The sequence below is a fragment of the Salvia splendens genome, chromosome 12 (assembly GCF_004379255.2).
Source record: "Salvia splendens isolate huo1 chromosome 12, SspV2, whole genome shotgun sequence".
In the NCBI taxonomy this organism is placed as follows: domain Eukaryota; kingdom Viridiplantae; phylum Streptophyta; class Magnoliopsida; order Lamiales; family Lamiaceae; genus Salvia; species Salvia splendens.
Genome location: NC_056043.1, coordinates 5,168,470 through 5,188,042, shown reverse-complemented (window position 1 = coordinate 5,188,042; position 19,573 = coordinate 5,168,470). Strand labels below are relative to the sequence as shown.

Genomic DNA, 19,573 nt, shown 5'->3' with positions numbered 1-19,573 from the left:
GTAGATGAATGCATGTATTTGAGTTGGCTAATATGATTTTGAAGTATCTTTATTGATATTTTATTCCCACATCGAAATGAATAAAGGAAGGAAGAGCAAACCATGTAGTATAAAACCATTGGCAAGTGTTTGGAAAACTCATACCTTTCTCGGCCTTTTGGCTAAGATCAAGTGTAGTATCTGTTCTTATCAGTTTAATATCTGATACGTGGACCATTGGTTCACACGATATTAAATATATTTTTTGAGGGGAAGACCCGTCAAAGTAGCTTGCTGCTTGGGTTTTCATGTGTCGCCTTTGTGTTGCACTATTGCATTGGCCAGGCACACCCCACCAATTTTAGTTACAATGTTTCTTATGCGGAATTTATTTATTTATTTATTGTGCATAATATTTAATGAAATATTTTGGCGGCCCAAGTGAGGATGTCCATGCAGCTGTTTGACATACAATTTATCTTTTTGAACTTTTGATAAGTGATTGTAATGGCATTTGATGAGTATGATAGTTAATGTCTATGTCAAGTTTAAGGTCCCAGTTTTGAAGTATCTTGGACACCGAAGCTTTCCTAGTGGAGTAATAATACACAACCTAAATCCTTCCAAAATACTTGGCATTACATTTAAACACATATGCCTCCTTCATATATTAAACTAACACTTGTGTTTTAGCAAAGAATAAGTGCTTTGACATATCTGGTGAATAACCTTAATGCATCATTCAGAAAAGTAGATTGTCTAACAACTACTACTTGATGTACAAAATGTCTCCCAGTACATGTAAATTGTAATTTTGGTGATGCACATTTTAGCACAAAACTGTTTTGGTTTTCCCTTTTGAAGGAGGTGGTTTTGAGTGGAATAAAAGTTGGAGGTTGGTTGATATTCAGATTATAAATTGGTGTTTAGTTTGCATACAAAAGTGAATGCCTCAATTGTATTGGCATATATATCTCAGGAAAACGACGAGCTTTAATACCTCCTTCAGTCGGATATACTAGCGAAGCTCTACAACCGATTCCTGAAGAGGTCTTTTTTTCAAAAAAATAACTTTGATTCATCAAGATGTGTGTGTTTCTTCGATGTTAATGCAGGTCATCGTTTAACCTTTCCTTGCTATTTTGATGCAGTTTGGTCCTCGTCGAAGCCTTGTGTCTCATGCCAAGGAGCCCTATTCAAGGTGCAGCTCTTGAAGCCTCTTTGATTAATCTTTTCTAACATCAAAGTAGCTTGCTACTTGGGTTTTCATGTGTTGCTTTGCGTTGCACTATTGCATTGGCCAGGCGCACCCCACCAATTTTTAGTTTAAATATATCCGTTTGCTAGTCTGCTCCAGCGAGGGCAGTGGCCACAATTTTGTGTGAGCTTTATTCACCACATATAAAAGGAAGCAAAAACATAGTGATAATTATTAACTGAAAATTTGAAATAAAAAAAAGGAGACAGGAAACCATGTCTCGTGGATGAACTGTGGCTGCCTGGCTAGAGCGTTATCAACAGCACCTGGGGTTGGGTTTCTGGCTCGTGGTGAAGTAGATGATCATTCTTGACTCGGCTCTGGTCTAGTCAAGACGGCTGGGCAGGTATCTGACAGACTCGAATCTTTTTGTTTTTCTTCAGTTTTTGATGCAGCTATTATAAGGGTGTTTGAGATCCTCCATGAATATTCAGTTTTTGTATAACTTAAGTTGATAATTCTGTAGTGGCTGGGCTGTAATATCTGTGTTTATTTATAAATGAGTTGTGGCATTTGATTAGTATGATATGTATTGTAGTTAGGGAAGTGAAGGTGGTTTGTGTGTAACTGTACAAGGTAAATTATTCCAAAATAAATGGCATTAGAGATGAACATATATCACCTTCATAAATTAACCCCACAGTAGTGTTTTAGCAATCATTCAGAAAAGTAGATTGGAAATTTTTGTAACTGAGTTTACTACGATCTTCCAACTACTATTTGATGTAGAAAAATTACATACCTCCCTTCATAGCTTTTCACAAATTTCTTAATCCTATGCTTATGTAATATTTAGATGTATTTTTTTTACTTTATCCTATGTACATCTGTTTGATAATCCACAAAACTGTGATTGTTAGTTTCCCACATCGAAAATACGTTGGAGTGTATTATATGAGAATTAATACAATTTATACGTTTTGATTTTTCATTTATTTTTATTCTTTTAGAAAAGCAAAGAAAACTAAAGGTGACCGTTAGAAGTTACACTATATTTAGTCCAATTTATAATTTTCTCACTATTTCCAATATACTGTGATTACCATTGTTGATTCTTTTGCAATAATATAAAGTAAAATTTGTTTGGTGCTTAGGAATCAGTTGATCGATTTGTAGCCACAAATTAACAACTGTCTTTACATCACTCATTTTTTATTTAGTTTCAAATTAAATTTCAAGCATTTTACTAGCTCCATTTACATGCTATCATATTAATGGCCCATGGTAATATAGAAAGTTGAGAAAGAGGAGTATGGATGTCAAATTGTCAATCGCTATATATTTTCTACCTAACCCTAAACTTTGGCATATCGGCTAACCCATTGAGATTGAAACTATTATCAACACTTTAAGAAGTAAAATTGCTAACACATAATAAGTGGTATTTCAGTTAGAAACTATTATATGTAACACTTAAAGAAGTAACAATACACATATTTAAATTTTTATATTTCAACATTTTATTTTAAGCATTAGAATAATATATCAAAAATTAAACCGATAGATATAACTTTCAAATAATTAATTAAAACATATCTTTCATTAAAAGTTTAGTATATTAACCTAAAAAATTGTAATATATAGGATGCTGAGCTATTCAATTTAACATATATTCAATCGAATTGTATTTGGACTACAAATATATAAATTATTGAAGTAGATGATCGTTTTTGGCTTGACTTTGGTCCAGTCAGGATGGGCTAGGCAGCTGTCTGACAGACCCTATATCTTTTTTGTTTTCTTGAACTTTTGATCATGTTGCACACAGCTAAGGATGTTTGAGATTCCCATGAGAGGTGTTCTGATTCAGTTTTTCTAAGTTTAGTTGGTAATGGTGGTGCAGTGATATCTGTGTTTATTTCAGGTGTGCACTGAATTCTTCTTGTAGATGAATGTATGTATTTGAGTTGGCTAATCTGATTTTGAAGTATCTTTATTGATATTTTATTCCCACATCGAAATGAATAAAGGAAGGAAGAGCAGACCTTTTAGTATAAAATCATGGGCAAGTGTTTGGAAAACTCATACCTTTCTCGGCCTTTTGGCTAAGATCAAGTGTAGTATCTGTTCTTATCAGTTTAATATCTGATATGTAGACCATTGGTTCACACGATATTAAATTTATTTTTTGAGGGGGAAGACCCATCAAGGTAGCTTGCTGCTTGGGTTTTCATGTGTCGCCTTTGTGTTGCACTATTGCATTGGCCAGGCACACCCCATCAATTTTAGTTGCAATGTTTCTTATGTGGAATTTATTTATTGTGCTTAATATTTAATGAAATATTTTGGTCCAATTGAGGGTGGCTAGGCAGCTGTTTGACAGACAATTTATCTTTTTAAACTTTTGATGAGACATACAATTTATCTTTTTGAACTTTTGATGAGTGATTGTAATGGCATTTGATGAGTATGATAGTTAATGTCTATGTCAGGTTTAAGGTCCTAGTTTTGAAGTATCTTGGACATTGAAGCTTCCTAGTGGGGTAATAATACACAACCTAGTGGAATTTATTTATTTATTTATTGTGCTTAATAATACACATTCCTAGTGGAATAAAAGTTGGAGGTTGGTTGATATTCAGATTATAAATTGGTGTTTTGGGTACCCGAAACCCGAAATTATAGATTCGGATATAGATTTTGGTAGTTAATGTTAGGAATTTTCAGGTTTAGGGTACCCGAAACCCGTATTAGAATACCCAACTAATATCCGATTAAATCTGATTAATTATATATATGTGATAAATATTTTTATTTAGTATAAGGCCTATAGCCCGTAGGGTAAAGTTATTTAATCCCATTTAGATTTATGAATGCTTTTAGTATAATGCAATCCGATTTTATTGTTCTATTATCTAGACTTTAATATTTTTTTACATTTGTGTTATGTTTTATTCATGTACATTATTTATGTTCTTACTTGTTATTTTTTCAATGTATAGCTATGCTTTCTCCATTTTATTTACATGTTTATTTAAAATCTAAAAAAAATTATTTTAATCTCTTTTGATTTTTATACTTTTATTTCATGCAAAAAAATATATTTTAAAATTAAGTAGTGTCTATTTTTCTAATATCTATTATAGTATATATATGGTCATAGAATCATAATCTAAAGAAAGCTAAAGCATTAACACGGAAGTTTAGACTTTTATTTCAATAAATAGTAATATTGTGTTATTTTTAATAATTTACAATATAATTGATATAAATAGAATAAATTCAAAATATAATAATTTAGGGTTTATGGGTACCCGATTAGTTGGGTCGGGTACCTGCATCGGATATTAGGGTACCCAAATTCACATACGGGCCGGGTATTGAGTATGATATTTTTGAGATTTCGGGCATAATAATACACTTAGTAAGTTGTGACACAAGACTACACTAAATTGTACGAATACTCATAAATTAGAGTTTAGTAATAAAACAAAAAATTGCCCAAAAATATGATAAAAGAAAGTAATTTTATCTGAAATGAAGCAAATGATGGAAGCTCCCGTGTTCAACCTCCTAGTCTCCCCTTTCCACTCCTCTCCGATTTTACCTTTAATAGGTTAATCCTCACTAAAAAACTACAATCCCTTAGTTAACGCAATTAAAACTGTGATTATCGCTATCCCACATCGAAGTTTAACTGGATAATCGAATTATAGCACAAAACCTTGATTATTAGTGTCCCACATCGAATTCCTACTCAATAAATGAGAGTTACATTAACCGATAGCTTCGTGAAGCAGTTGCGACCTTACTTGAACAGGATTTGTTCTCTAGGCTCGTACCTTTATATCCTTGATTTCTAAGGGGAGATAGAAAGAAGAGATAGAAAACCATGTCTATTTACTTTTGGAAATTATACACTTCTGTTATTTGTATTTACTTTCTAAGGGGAGATAGAAAATCATGTCTATTTACTTTTGGAAATTATACACTTCTGTTATTTCTATTTACTTTTGGAAATCGCATATGATAAAAGGTTGATATTCAAATTGAAACTGGTGTTTAGTTTCCTTGTATTGGCACATATACTTCAGGAAAACGACGAGCTTTAATACCTCCTTCAGTCGGCATCTGATGAGTATGAGCAGCTTCAGTATAGGCTGCAGATGATGATTGGAAGTTGTTTAGACAACTATATCAAGTTTTAGTTCTGAGATTCTATTCATAAAACTGGCCATCCAAATAATATCAGATATTCAGATTAGAAATTGGTGTTTAGTATATGTACATATATGAAATGCCTCACTTGTATTGGCATATATAGATACTTCTGGAAAGCGGCGAGCTTTAATACCTCCTTCAATGAGATATACTAGCAAAGCTTTACAACCGATTCCTGAAGACGTTCTTTTTTTAAAAATCTATGATTCATCAAAGTGTAGCAGGATCATCATGTAATATTTCCTTGTTATTTTGTCACAGTTTGGTCCTAGTTGAAGCCTTGTGTCTCATGCCGAGGAGACTTTAATTTTCGAGTGCAGCTCTTGAATCTTCTTTGATTAATCTTTCTCAGATCAAACTCATACATGCATTCAATGGCGGACACAGGTAGAGCTAGGGACGGGCTTCAACACATGCCAACAATTTTTTTTCTTTATTTTCTACTGTTAAATTTTTTAAAAATTTCAATATACAATCTTCAGCCCTTCCTAAATCAACGCTATTAATGTTAACCTGTGCCAACTCACTGGTGATGAAGCTGAGAAAAATGCCCATGTGAGTGTGGAATCATGTGTTAGTCAATCTCTAAATGAAGTCAAGGCCACGTCTGATCCCAGCATGTCATGTTGTCAAGTTATTCCTAGCTGGAAAGATGTGCTACTGAAAGGAGCAACCAATTTGGATAAGAGCTAAATTAAGAGACAGCTCATTATTTGTTTTGTATCTTTTTCTCTTTCTTATTGGTTATTTGCAGAATATTGTTACGAGTACGTGTCTTTCTTCTAGTATCATCTGAGCATTGCTATGTATAGCAACGAGCTACTTTGTATGCATCGGTTTAGAAAAACACTTCCAAAAAGAATGCAATGCATACAAGTTTATTCATTTTGAGCTTGCTCTCTTCTTATGCTTTATTCATGCTTCTGCTGATTACCTTTTAATTAAAGATTAAATTATTGGAGATTGAATGATGGAAGGGGCTTAAATGAATTTCTGTTTAAGCATGAAAATATAAAAGAAATTATGGTGGATTGAATGTTAGAATTTTGTTTTTTAAGTTTAATATGTTTGGGTTAGAGTTAATTTGATGTGTTCAGGTTGGATAATCTGAAGTTTGTCTCTAGTGGAGTAATATTTACTATTCCTTTCGTCCCACAAAAGATGGAGTTATATTTACTATTCCTTCCGTCCCACAAAAGATGTCACACTTATAGGACGACACGAGATTTTAGGAGGTTTTGTTTTGTTTGTTAAGTAGAGAGAGAAATTAAATAATATTGATATTAATGTGAGAGAAATTTTTTTCTAAAAATTGAAATGTGACATCTTTAATAGGACAAACCAAAAAGGAAAGTGAGACATCTTTTATGGGACGGAGGTAGTATCTTTTACAACGTTATTGTAAGACAATTTTGATTTAATTAATTAAAATTTAATATTTTGTCTACTATATATTTTTCAAATGTATATTACTAAAAAATCATTCCCCCCCCATTCGTGATTTGTTATTTTATCTATCTTACTTTAACTCTTGGGATCGAAAAAACTGTTTAAAAAAGTTAGTGAAAAAATTTAATAAAATTTAAGTCATATTTTTATATATTAATTTTAATAAATGTAATAAGGGTCGTTAGTGGAATCGGATTCCAATTATTAAATAAAATAAAAGAGGGTAAATAATATAGTTTTCCTTACACGAACGAAAGGATATATGTAGCATGAAACAATTATTTGAAGATGGAAGAAGTATATAATGTAGCCCCTGCCATGATATTTTTCTGCGTCCGCCACTGCATGCATTGGATGCTCTCTTCATTCATATTCCCTTTTTTGGGTCCCATCTATTATGTATAGGCATATGTGAGTATCTGCAAATTGTGGCCATTTATATGTAGTAGTATATGATATTAAATCTCAATCATTGTTTTATCTATGTTTATTTACAAAAGAGTTGTGGCATTTGATAGGCATGAGAGTTATGCATATTGAAAGTAGATAAGGTCTTTTCATCAATTGATAATTATGTTCATCAGATAATTAATTCTCTTAGGAAAGTAGATGCATTTTTGTGTTGCTCGTGCTGCACCGATGCAGGAAATGAAAGAACTGGACATTCTCAGGTATATATATGCAGTTCTTGTGCTTGTTTTCTTGTTGTAGACGCATGCATGTATTTATTTGAGTTGGCTAATCTGATTTTGAAGTATCTTTATTGAAATTTTATTCCCACATCGAAATGAATAAAGGAAGGAAGAGCAGACCTTTTAGTATAAAATTATGGGCCAGTCCATGGAAAACTCATACCTTTCTCGGCCTTTTGGCTAAGATTAAGTGTAGTATCTGTTCTTATCAGTTTTATATCTGATATGTGGACCATTGGTTCACACGATATTAAATTTATTTTTTGAGGGGGAAGACCCGTCAAAGTAGCTTGCTGCTTGGGTTTTCATGTGTCGCCTTTGTGTTGCACTATTGCATTGGCCAGGCACACCCCACCAATTTTAGTTGCAATGTTTCTTATGTGGAATTTATTTATTTATTTATTGTGCTTAATATTTAATGAAATATTTTGGCGGCCCAAGTGAGGATGTCCATGCAGCTGTTTGACATACAATTTATCTTTTTGAACTTTTGATAAGTGATTGTAATGGCATTTGATGAGTATGATAGTTAATCTTTTTGATAAGTGATTGTAATGGCATTTGATGAGTATGATAGTTAATGTCTATGTCAAGTTTAAGGTCCCAGTTTTGAAGTATCTTGGACACTGAAGCTTTCCTAGTGGGGTAATAATACACAACCTAAATCCTTCCAAAATACTTGGCATTACATTTAAACACATATGCCTCCTTCATATATTAAACTAACACTTGTGTTTTAGCAAAGAATAAGTGCGTTGACATATCTAGTGAATAACCTTAATGCATCATTCAGAAAAGTAGATTGTCTAACTACTACTTGATGTACAAAATGTCTCCCAGTACATGTAAATTGTAATTTTGGTGATGCACATTTTAGCACAAAACTGTTTTGGTTTTCCCTTTTGAAGGAGGTGGTTTTGAGTGGAATAAAATTTGGAGGTTGGTTGATATTCAGATTATAAATTGGTGTTTAGTTTGCATACAAAAGTGAATGCCTCAATTGTATTGGCATATATATCTCAGAAAAACGACGAGCTTTAATACCTCCTTCAGTCGGATATACTAGCGAAGCTCTACAACCGATTCCTGAAGAGGTCTTTTTTTCAAAAAAATAACTTTGATTCATCAAGATGTGTGTGTTTCTTCGATGTTAATGCATGTCATCGTTTAACCTTTCCTTGCTATTTTGATGCAGTTTGGTCGTCGTCGAAGCCTTGTGTCTCACAAGGAGCCCTATTCAAGGTGCAGCTCTTGAAGCTTCTTTGATTAATCTTTTCTAACATCAAACTCATACATAGATTTCATTCATATTACTTTTCTTGATTTACTCTTTCCCTTCATGTATAAGCTATAGCCATACATGAGTATCTGTATCTGCAAATTGTGGCCATTTAATATGGAAATATTTGTATCTGCAAACATATGATAATATAAGTATGTCAGTTTACATCTCTATAATTAACATATCTTTTTTGCGGATGAATCTTTGCCCATATAGCAATAGAGAATGTAAAAAAAATTCAAAAAAAGGATTAATCTAATAACCATGGGAAGCTATCAAAAGTGAAATCAACCGAAGACTTGTAGTCACTAATTTATTTTCTTTTGTTTTTAACACTTACATAAAGATATATTTTGATTGTCTTATTATGTACTATAATTCAATATAATGTTCACCCTAGTTACTATTAAAAGCAACACAACATTTAGTCAAATTTATAATTTTCTCACTATTTCTAAATTTCTAATAGACTGTAATCACCATTAAATTTAAATTTTGGAATTTGGGCTAACCCATTGAGCCATTTGGACTTGAAAACTAACACGAGAAATTAACTTTATAACACATAAGTAATTAAGTGGTTTCAATTTGAGTCTAATATATACTTAGAGAAGTAACAATACACATTTTTAAACTTTTATATGTGAACATTTGATTTTAAGCGTTAGAAGGAAAAATTTTGAATATAATATTATATTAAAACACATTGTTCATAAAAAGTTTATAGAATTCACTCAATTTCGGACAAGTCTTGTTGGATTATGAGTTATTCGGTTTAGCATATCTTCCACCGAAATTTTGTTGGGGCTACTAATATAATAATGGTAATTGCGTCGGGTTGTAGGATTATTTGGGCCCGGGTAGAGATTATATATATGAAATGTGTTATGTGGTTGTAGCTTTCCACTTCAGTAAAACTCATCCCACATCGAATTCTTAAATATTAAACAGCAGGTACATATATGGATGGCTTAGTGAAGTAGTCACGACCTTACTTGAACAGGATCTGTTCTATAGGCTCGTACCTCTGTATCCTTGATTTCTAAGGAGACAGGAAACCATGTCTGGTGGATGAACCGTGGCTGCCTAGCTAGAGCGTGATTAATAGCTCCTCGAGTTGGGTTTCCGGCCTGAGGTGCAGTGGATGATCGTTCTTGGCTTGACTTTGGTCGAGTCAGGATGGCTAGGCAGCTGTCTGACAGACTCTAAAGCTTTTTGTTTTTTTGATGCAGCTAATAAGTAATGATACATACATGGAGGAAGTTTGTGGGTTGTTGGAGTTAATGTGTTCCTTCTAAATCTTTTTGTTTTTTGATTTATTGATGCAGCTAATAAGTATTGTTTTTTGATTTATTGATGCAGCTAATAAGTAATGATACATACATGGAGGAAGTTTGTGGGTTGTTGGAGTTAATGTGTTCCTTGGAAATGTTTGTGCTGCACCGATGCAGGATGTCTAGGTCGCTGTCTGACAGACTCTAAAGCTTTTTGTTTTTTGATTTATTGATGCAGCTAATAAGTAATGATACATACATGGAGGAAGTTTGTGGGTTGTTGGAGTTAATGTGTTCCTTCTAAATCTTTTTGTTTTTTGATTTATTGATGCAGCTAATAAGTATTGTTTTTTGATTTATTGATGCAGCTAATAAGTAATGATACATACATGGAGGAAGTTTGTGGGTTGTTGGAGTTAATGTGTTCCTTGGAAATGTTTGTGCTGCACCGATGCAGGATGTCTAGGTCGCTGTCTGACAGACTCTAAAGCTTTTTGTTTTTTGATTTATTGATGCAGCTAATAAGTAATGATACATACATGGAGGAAGTTTGTGGGTTGTTGGAGTTAATGTGTTCCTTCTAAATCTTTTTGTTTTTTGATTTATTGATGCAGCTAATATGTATTGTTTTTTGATTTATTGATGCAGCTAATAAGTAATGATACATACATGGAGGAAGTTTGTGGGTTGTTGGAGTTAATGTGTTCCTTGGAAATGTTTGTGCTGCACCGATGCAGGATGGCTAGGTCGCTGTCTGACAGACTCTAAAGCTTTTTGTTTTTTGATTTATTGATGCAGCTAATAAGTAATGATACATACATGGAGGAAGTTTGTGGGTTGTTGGAGTTAATGTGTTCCTTGGAAATGTTTGTGCTGCACCGATGCAGGAAATGAATTCTTCTTGTAGATGAATGCATGTATTTGAGTTGGCTAATATGATTTTGAAGTATCTTTATTGATATTTTATTCCCACATCGAAATGAATAAAGGAAGGAAGAGCAAACCATGTAGTATAAAATCATGGGCAAGTGTTTGGAAAACTCATACTTTTCTCGGCCTTTTGGCTAAGATCAAGTGTAGTATCTGTTCTTATCAGTTTAATATCTGATACGTGGACCATTGGTTCACACGATATTAAATTTATTTTTTAAGGGGGAAGACCCGTCAAAGTAGCTTGCTGCTTGGGTTTTCATGTGTCGCCTTTGTGTTGCACTATTGCATTGGCCAGGCACACCCCACCAATTTTAGTTGCAATGTTTCTTATTTGGAATTTATTTATTTATTTATTGTGCTTAATATTTAATGAAATATTTTGGCGGCCCAAGTGAGGATGTCCAGACAGCTGTTTGACATACAATTTATCTTTTTGAACTTTTGATAAGTGATTGTAATGGCATTTGATGAGTATGATAGTTAATCTTTTTGATAAGTGATTGTAATGGCATTTGATGAGTATGATAGTTAATGTCTATGTCATGTTTAAGGTCCCAATTTTGAAGTATCTTGGACACTGAAGCTTTCCTAGTGGGGTAATAATACACAACCTAAATCCTTCCAAAATACTTGGCATTACATTTAAACACATATGCCTCCTTCATATATTAAACTAACACTTGTGTTTTAGCAAAGAATAAGTGCTTTGACATATCTAGTGAATAACCTTAATGCATCATTCAGAAAAGTAGATTGTCTAACAACTACTACTTGATGTACAAAATGTCTCCCAGTACATGTAAATTGTAATTTTGGTGATGCACATTTTAGCACAAAACTGTTTTGGTTTTCCCTTTTGAAGGAGGTGGTTTTGAGTGGAATAAAAGTTGGAGGTTGGTTGATATTCAGATTATAAATTGGTGTTTAGTTTGCATACAAAAGTGAATGCCTCAATTGTATTGGCATATATATCTCAGGAAAACGACGAGCTTTAATACCTCCTTCAGTCGGATATACTAGCGAAGCTCTACAACCGATTCCTGAAGAGGTCTTTTTTTCAAAAAAATAACTTTGATTTTAAGCGTTAGAAGGAAAAATTTTGAATATAATATTATATTAAAACACATTGTTCATAAAAAGTTTATAGAATTCACTCAATTTCGGACAAGTCTTGTTGGATTATGAGTTATTCGGTTTAGCATATCTTCCACCGAAATTTTGTTGGGGCTACTAATATAATAATGGTAATTGCGTCGGGTTGTAGGATTATTTGGGCCCGGGTAGAGATTATATATATGAAATGTGTTATGTGGTTGTAGCTTTCCACTTCAGTAAAACTCATCCCACATCGAATTCTTAAATATTAAACAGCAGGTACATATATGGATGGCTTAGTGAAGTAGTCACGACCTTACTTGAACAGGATCTGTTCTATAGGCTCGTACCTCTGTATCCTTGATTTCTAAGGAGACAGGAAACCATGTCTGGTGGATGAACCGTGGCTGCCTAGCTAGAGCGTGATTAATAGCTCCTCGAGTTGGGTTTCCGGCCTGAGGTGCAGTGGATGATCGTTCTTGGCTTGACTTTGGTCGAGTCAGGATGGCTAGGCAGCTGTCTGACAGACTCTAAAGCTTTTTGTTTTTTGATTTATTGATGCAGCTAATAAGTAATGATACATACATGGAGGTAAATCTTTTTGTTTTTTGATTTATTGATGCAGCTAATAAGTAATGATACATACATGGAGGAAGTTTGTGGATTGTTGGAGTTAATGTGGTCCTTCTAAATCTTTTTGTTTTTGATTTATTGATGCAGCTAATATGTATTGTTTTTTGATTTATTGATGCAGCTAATAAGTAATGATACGTACAAAGGAAGTTTGTGGGTTGTTGGAGTTAATGTGTTCCTTGGAAATGTTTGTGCTGCACCGATGCAGGAAATGAATTCTTCTTGTAGATGAATGCATGTATTTGAGTTGGCTAATATGATTTTGAAGTATCTTTATTGATATTTTATTCCCACATCGAAATGAATAAAGGAAGGAAGAGCAAACCATGTAGTATAAAACCATTGGCAAGTGTTTGGAAAACTCATACCTTTCTCGGCCTTTTGGCTAAGATCAAGTGTAGTATCTGTTCTTATCAGTTTAATATCTGATACGTGGACCATTGGTTCACACGATATTAAATATATTTTTTGAGGGGAAGACCCGTCAAAGTAGCTTGCTGCTTGGGTTTTCATGTGTCGCCTTTGTGTTGCACTATTGCATTGGCCAGGCACACCCCACCAATTTTAGTTACAATGTTTCTTATGCGGAATTTATTTATTTATTTATTGTGCATAATATTTAATGAAATATTTTGGCGGCCCAAGTGAGGATGTCCATGCAGCTGTTTGACATACAATTTATCTTTTTGAACTTTTGATAAGTGATTGTAATGGCATTTGATGAGTATGATAGTTAATGTCTATGTCAAGTTTAAGGTCCCAGTTTTGAAGTATCTTGGACACCGAAGCTTTCCTAGTGGAGTAATAATACACAACCTAAATCCTTCCAAAATACTTGGCATTACATTTAAACACATATGCCTCCTTCATATATTAAACTAACACTTGTGTTTTAGCAAAGAATAAGTGCTTTGACATATCTGGTGAATAACCTTAATGCATCATTCAGAAAAGTAGATTGTCTAACAACTACTACTTGATGTACAAAATGTCTCCCAGTACATGTAAATTGTAATTTTGGTGATGCACATTTTAGCACAAAACTGTTTTGGTTTTCCCTTTTGAAGGAGGTGGTTTTGAGTGGAATAAAAGTTGGAGGTTGGTTGATATTCAGATTATAAATTGGTGTTTAGTTTGCATACAAAAGTGAATGCCTCAATTGTATTGGCATATATATCTCAGGAAAACGACGAGCTTTAGTACCTCCTTCAGTCGGATATACTAGCGAAGCTCTACAACCGATTCCTGAAGAGGTCTTTTTTTCAAAAAAATAACTTTGATTCATCAAGATGTGTGTGTTTCTTCGATGTTAATGCAGGTCATCGTTTAACCTTTCCTTGCTATTTTGATGCAGTTTGGTCCTCGTCGAAGCCTTGTGTCTCATGCCAAGGAGCCCTATTCAAGGTGCAGCTCTTGAAGCCTCTTTGATTAATCTTTTCTAACATCAAAGTAGCTTGCTACTTGGGTTTTCATGTGTTGCTTTGCGTTGCACTATTGCATTGGCCAGGCGCACCCCACCAATTTTTAGTTTAAATATATCCGTTTGCTAGTCTGCTCCAGCGAGGGCAGTGGCCACAATTTTGTGTGAGCTTTATTCACCACATATAAAAGGAAGCAAAAACATAGTGATAATTATTAACTGAAAATTTGAAATAAAAAAAAGGAGACAGGAAACCATGTCTCGTGGATGAACTGTGGCTGCCTGGCTAGAGCGTTATCAACAGCACCTGGGGTTGGGTTTCTGGCTCGTGGTGAAGTAGATGATCATTCTTGACTCGGCTCTGGTCTAGTCAAGACGGCTGGGCAGGTATCTGACAGACTCGAATCTTTTTGTTTTCTTCAGTTTTTGATGCAGCTATTATAAGGGTGTTCGAGATCCTCCATGAATATTCAGTTTTTGTATAACTTAAGTTGATAATTCTGTAGTGGCTGGGCTGTAATATCTGTGTTTATTTATAAATGAGTTGTGGCATTTGATTAGTATGATATGTATTGTAGTTAGGGAAGTGAAGGTGGTTTGTGTGTAACTGTACAAGGTAAATTATTCCAAAATAAATGGCATTAGAGATGAACATATATCACCTTCATAAATTAACCCCACAGTAGTGTTTTAGCAATCATTCAGAAAAGTAGATTGGAAATTTTTGTAACTGAGTTTACTACGATCTTCCAACTACTATTTGATGTAGAAAAATTACATACCTCCCTTCATAGCTTTTCACAAATTTCTTAATCCTATGCTTATGTAATATTTAGATGTATTTTTTTTACTTTATCCTATGTACATCTGTTTGATAATCCACAAAACTGTGATTGTTAGTTTCCCACATCGAAAATACGTTGGAGTGTATTATATGAGAATTAATACAATTTATACGTTTTGATTTTTCATTTATTTTTATTCTTTTAGAAAAGCAAAGAAAACTAAAGGTGACCGTTAGAAGTTACACTATATTTAGTCCAATTTATAATTTTCTCACTATTTCCAATATACTGTGATTACCATTGTTGATTCTTTTGCAATAATATAAAGTAAAATTTGTTTGGTGCTTAGGAATCAGTTGATCGATTTGTAGCCACAAATTAACAACTGTCTTTACATCACTCATTTTTTATTTAGTTTCAAATTAAATTTCAAGCATTTTACTAGCTCCATTTACATGCTATCATATTAATGGCCCATGGTAATATAGAAAGTTGAGAAAGAGGAGTATGGATGTCAAATTGTCAATCGCTATATATTTTCTACCTAACCCTAAACTTTGGCATATCGGCTAACCCATTGAGATTGAAACTATTATCAACACTTTAAGAAGTAAAATTGCTAACACATAATAAGTGGTATTTCAGTTAGAAACTATTATATGTAACACTTAAAGAAGTAACAATACACATATTTAAATTTTTATATTTCAACATTTTATTTTAAGCATTAGAATAATATATCAAAAATTAAACCGATAGATATAACTTTCAAATAATTAATTAAAACATATCTTTCATTAAAAGTTTAGTATATTAACCTAAAAAATTGTAATATATAGGATGCTGAGCTATTCAATTTAACATATATTCAATCGAATTGTATTTGGACTACAAATATATAAATTATTGAAGTAGATGATCGTTTTTGGCTTGACTTTGGTCCAGTCAGGATGGGCTAGGCAGCTGTCTGACAGACCCTATATCTTTTTTGTTTTCTTGAACTTTTGATCATGTTGCACACAGCTAAGGATGTTTGAGATTCCATGAGAGGTGTTCTGATTCAGTTTTTCTAAGTTTAGTTGGTAATGGTGGTGCAGTGATATCTGTGTTTATTTCAGGTGTGCACTGAATTCTTCTTGTAGATGAATGTATGTATTTGAGTTGGCTAATCTGATTTTGAAGTATCTTTATTGATATTTTATTCCCACATCGAAATGAATAAAGGAAGGAAGAGCAGACCTTTTAGTATAAAATCATGGGCAAGTGTTTGGAAAACTCATACCTTTCTCGGCCTTTTGGCTAAGATCAAGTGTAGTATCTGTTCTTATCAGTTTAATATCTGATATGTAGACCATTGGTTCACACGATATTAAATTTATTTTTTGAGGGGGAAGACCCATCAAGGTAGCTTGCTGCTTGGGTTTTCATGTGTCGCCTTTGTGTTGCACTATTGCATTGGCCAGGCACACCCCATCAATTTTAGTTGCAATGTTTCTTATGTGGAATTTATTTATTGTGCTTAATATTTAATGAAATATTTTGGTCCAATTGAGGGTGGCTAGGCAGCTGTTTGACAGACAATTTATCTTTTTAAACTTTTGATGAGACATACAATTTATCTTTTTGAACTTTTGATGAGTGATTGTAATGGCATTTGATGAGTATGATAGTTAATGTCTATGTCAGGTTTAAGGTCCTAGTTTTGAAGTATCTTGGACATTGAAGCTTCCTAGTGGGGTAATAATACACAACCTAGTGGAATTTATTTATTTATTTATTGTGCTTAATAATACACATTCCTAGTGGAATAAAAGTTGGAGGTTGGTTGATATTCAGATTATAAATTGGTGTTTTGGGTACCCGAAACCCGAAATTATAGATTCGGATATAGATTTTGGTAGTTAATGTTAGGAATTTTCAGGTTTAGGGTACCCGAAACCCGTATTAGAATACCCAACTAATATCCGATTAAATCTGATTAATTATATATATGTGATAAATATTTTTATTTAGTATAAGGCCTATAGCCCGTAGGGTAAAGTTATTTAATCCCATTTAGATTTATGAATGCTTTTAGTATAATGCAATCCGATTTTATTGTTCTATTATCTAGACTTTAATATTTTTTTACATTTGTGTTATGTTTTATTCATGTACATTATTTATGTTCTTACTTGTTATTTTTTCAATGTATAGCTATGCTTTCTCCATTTTATTTACATGTTTATTTAAAATCTAAAAAAAATTATTTTAATCTCTTTTGATTTTTATACTTTTATTTCATGCAAAAAAATATATTTTAAAATTAAGTAGTGTCTATTTTTCTAATATCTATTATAGTATATATATGGTCATAGAATCATAATCTAAAGAAAGCTAAAGCATTAACACGGAAGTTTAGACTTTTATTTCAATAAATAGTAATATTGTGTTATTTTTAATAATTTACAATATAATTGATATAAATAGAATAAATTCAAAATATAATAATTTAGGGTTTATGGGTACCCGATTAGTTGGGTCGGGTACCTGCATCGGATATTAGGGTACCCAAATTCACATACGGGTCGGGTATTGAGTATGATATTTTTGAGATTTCGGGCATAATAATACACTTAGTAAGTTGTGACACAAGACTACACTAAATTGTACGAATACTCATAAATTAGAGTTTAGTAATAAAACAAAAAATTGCCCAAAAATATGATAAAAGAAAGTAATTTTATCTGAAATGAAGCAAATGATGGAAGCTCCCGTGTTCAACCTCCTAGTCTCCCCTTTCCACTCCTCTCCGATTTTACCTTTAATAGGTTAATCCTCACTAAAAAACTACAATCCCTTAGTTAACGCAATTAAAACTGTGATTATCGCTATCCCACATCGAAGTTTAACTGGATAATCGAATTATAGCACAAAACCTTGATTATTAGTGTCCCACATCGAATTCCTACTCAATAAATGAGAGTTACATTAACCGATAGCTTCGTGAAGCAGTTGCGACCTTACTTGAACAGGATTTGTTCTCTAGGCTCGTACCTTTATATCCTTGATTTCTAAGGGGAGATAGAAAGAAGAGATAGAAAACCATGTCTATTTACTTTTGGAAATTATACACTTCTGTTATTTGTATTTACTTTCTAAGGGGAGATAGAAAATCATGTCTATTTACTTTTGGAAATTATACACTTCTGTTATTTCTATTTACTTTTGGAAATCGCATATGATAAAAGGTTGATATTCAAATTGAAACTGGTGTTTAGTTTCCTTGTATTGGCACATATACTTCAGGAAAACGACGAGCTTTAATACCTCCTTCAGTCGGCATCTGATGAGTATGAGCAGCTTCAGTATAGGCTGCAGATGATGATTGGAAGTTGTTTAGACAACTATATCAAGTTTTAGTTCTGAGATTCTATTCATAAAACTGGCCATCCAAATAATATCAGATATTCAGATTAGAAATTGGTGTTTAGTATATGTACATATATGAAATGCCTCACTTGTATTGGCATATATAGATACTTCTGGAAAGCGGCGAGCTTTAATACCTCCTTCAATGAGATATACTAGCAAAGCTTTACAACCGATTCCTGAAGACGTTCTTTTTTTAAAAATCTATGATTCATCAAAGTGTAGCAGGATCATCATGTAATATTTCCTTGTTATTTTGTCACAGTTTGGTCCTAGTTGAAGCCTTGTGTCTCATGCCGAGGAGACTTTAATTTTCGAGTGCAGCTCTTGAATCTTCTTTGATTAATCTTTCTCAGATCAAACTCATACATGCATTAAAACATATCTTTCATTAAAAGTTTAGTATATTAACCTAAAAAATTGTAATATATAGGATGCTGAGCTATTCAATTTAACATATATTCAATCGAATTGTATTTGGACTACAAATATATAAAGGTTAAGTAATTGCATTGGGTTATTGAAGTAGATGATCGTTTTTGGCTTGACTTTGGTCCAGTCAGGATGGGCTAGGCAGCTAGCTGTCTGACAGACCCTATATCTTTTTTGTTTTCTTCAACTTTTGATCATGTTGCACACAGCTAAGGATGTTTGAGATTCCCATGAGAGGTGTTCTGATTCAGTTTTTCTAAGTTTAGTTGGTAATGGTGGTGAAGTGATATCTGTGTTTATTTCAGGTGTGCATCAGTTCATATTCATTGTAATAGAGTTATGGCATTTGATGAGTTTGATAGTTATTGCAGCAAGTTTAAGGTCCTAGCATCTATGGAAGATTACACTTCAGTGTTACTTCCATAAACGTTTTTACAATGAGGTTGGAGTAACATTTTTACAATGCACAAACAAGAAGAGGGAAGGGGGAGAGATATTTTTTAAGCTTAAATCTTACTATCTGAATTCTCAAAACGGGTTTGAGAGTTACTTCAATAAGAGTGTCCACTATAGTATAGGAGCGTCGCCCGCCCCGGCGGGGCGAAGGCGGGGCTGTCTATAGTGGGCGGGACGTCCGCTCCGAAGCGGACAAAAAAAAGGGGGCGGAAGGCCTTCCGTCGATAAATGTGCGAGTACGCGCCGGCCAATAGTGGGGGCGGGGCGGAGAGGACGATATTTTGTTTTTGTTTTTTTAAATTCAATTTAATTT

At 33.3% G+C, this 19,573-nt stretch overlaps 8 non-coding genes across 8 annotated transcripts; all 8 read left to right on the top strand.

The window, feature by feature from the left end:
- Nucleotides 1-140: 140 nt before the first annotated feature.
- On the top strand, nt 141-335 carry LOC121759834. The gene has a single exon (XR_006041773.1). It is a non-coding gene; the product is annotated as a U2 spliceosomal RNA (small nuclear RNA).
- Nucleotides 336-3,261: 2,926 nt separating this feature from the next.
- Nucleotides 3,262-3,457, top strand: LOC121759828. The gene has a single exon (XR_006041766.1). It is a non-coding gene; the product is annotated as a U2 spliceosomal RNA (small nuclear RNA).
- Nucleotides 3,458-7,698: 4,241 nt separating this feature from the next.
- On the top strand, nt 7,699-7,894 carry LOC121759837. The gene has a single exon (XR_006041776.1). It is a non-coding gene; the product is annotated as a U2 spliceosomal RNA (small nuclear RNA).
- A 1,912-nt stretch (nt 7,895-9,806) lies between these two features.
- LOC121759807 lies at nt 9,807-10,026 on the top strand. Its single transcript, XR_006041751.1, has one exon. It is a non-coding gene; the product is annotated as a small nucleolar RNA U3 (small nucleolar RNA).
- Nucleotides 10,027-11,138: 1,112 nt separating this feature from the next.
- Nucleotides 11,139-11,334, top strand: LOC121759822. The gene has a single exon (XR_006041763.1). It is a non-coding gene; the product is annotated as a U2 spliceosomal RNA (small nuclear RNA).
- A 1,099-nt stretch (nt 11,335-12,433) lies between these two features.
- Nucleotides 12,434-12,653, top strand: LOC121759806. Its single transcript, XR_006041750.1, has one exon. It is a non-coding gene; the product is annotated as a small nucleolar RNA U3 (small nucleolar RNA).
- A 467-nt stretch (nt 12,654-13,120) lies between these two features.
- LOC121759833 lies at nt 13,121-13,315 on the top strand. Its single transcript, XR_006041772.1, has one exon. It is a non-coding gene; the product is annotated as a U2 spliceosomal RNA (small nuclear RNA).
- A 2,924-nt stretch (nt 13,316-16,239) lies between these two features.
- LOC121759827 lies at nt 16,240-16,435 on the top strand. Its single transcript, XR_006041765.1, has one exon. It is a non-coding gene; the product is annotated as a U2 spliceosomal RNA (small nuclear RNA).
- The last annotated feature ends 3,138 nt before the right edge of the window (nt 16,436-19,573 follow it).